The following is a 1,616-nucleotide window of genomic DNA, read 5'->3' as shown; positions in this document are numbered from 1 at the left end:
CCTGTTAATGGGCTTAGGGGGGTTAAAACATTATGGGGCCATGTGAGGGGGTGATGACTATACTATAAGGCTTTTCTTGATGAGAAGGACAGACAGACAGACAGGCAGACAGACAGACATACAGGCAGGCAGGCAGACAGACTGACTGACTGGCAGGCAGGCAGGCAGGCAGGCAGACAGACAGACAGACAAACAGACAGACAGAGAGACAGATAGGATGATGATGGTGGTGATGATTTGAATAGTAAAGAGAGAGAGAGAGAGAGAGAAAGTCATGATGATGGTGGTGATAAAAATGATGTGAGTAGTACTGACACAGAGAGAGAGAGAGAGAGAGAGAGAGAGACAGAGAGAGAGAGAGAGAGAGAGAGAGAGAGAGAGGGAGAGAGAGAGGGAGAGAGAGAGGGGAATATGATGGGAGTAGTGATAAGATATTGTAAATTAAGATAAGATAAGATAAGATAAATATACTTTATTGTCCCAGATGAAAATTTTTTTGACTAGATTGGGAGAGTGAAAGAGACGGATGAGAGACACAGAGAGATGTATCGAGAGAGAAAGAGAGGGAGGGGGATCTAGAGAAAGAAAGAGGGGGGGGTGAGAGACATCGAGAGAGAGAGAGAAAGAGAGAGAGAAAGAGAGAGAGAAAGAGAGAGAGAGGGGGGATGGGGAGGGAGAGAGACCGATAACGAGAGCAACAGAATGAAAAGAGCGAAGCTTTTATGTAAAAGTGACACGATACACTCACAATAGAGTCACACTCGGTGCACGCGCACTGAGAAAGAGATCATCAGTTTTAGAATTGATGGTCTCTATGACAAAAACAGTACAAACATCTCTCACGCATCACCCCCCCCCCCCACACACACACACACTAACACACTCACACATACACACACACCCCAAATCCTTTTTCTAACCACACTCCCACCCCCTCACAAAAAGTGTAAAATCATGGTTTAAAAAATAATGATCTGTTTGATGCAGAGAAAAAAAAATTGAATCAATGAAGTCAATTTGTATTAGCAACTCATGTGAGTGAAAGTTTCAAATACGACTAGTGTAAAGACTAAAGATCTCGTTTACGATACACGTACATATAAAGAGGAAAATGTGAAAGTTTAAATGTTGTAGGCGTTTTTGCCATAACAAAATGTAAAAGTGAAGTCATCAATGCAGTATTTAACACGAAAGAAAGAAATGGTTCAGCCAGTCAATGATTACCCTTTTATAAGTTGTAAAATTATTTCTATATCTTTAAACCATGTGGTTTGCACGTATACCGTACCACTTTTAAGGTACTGATTACGAATATAACCTTAGATTTTTCATCTCCATTGAAAATTAGAAACTTACTTTTAGCTGTGGCTAGGCCTATGGCTGATGAATTACCACATGGTCCGACTGAAATGCCACCTACTGTTTCCTAGTAACCTGTCTTTTGTCGGGAGGTGTCATGTCGTGTGTGGTGGACGCATCCAGACGGAATTTTCTTGGATTGTTAAGGCAAGAAATCGATGCTCCATTCCAACTACAAACTTTCAGACCCCCCTCCCCCCAGGGCAGTGCTGTTGACTGAAGTGTCTTTAGGCCTTTCCCAAAAGGGAGATATGATA

This window comes from Aplysia californica, unplaced genomic scaffold, assembly GCF_000002075.1.
Source record: "Aplysia californica isolate F4 #8 unplaced genomic scaffold, AplCal3.0 scaffold00689, whole genome shotgun sequence".
In the NCBI taxonomy this organism is placed as follows: Eukaryota; Metazoa; Mollusca; class Gastropoda; order Aplysiida; family Aplysiidae; genus Aplysia; species Aplysia californica.
The sequence above is the reverse complement of the archived record's forward strand: the minus strand, read 5'-3'. Positions refer to the sequence as shown.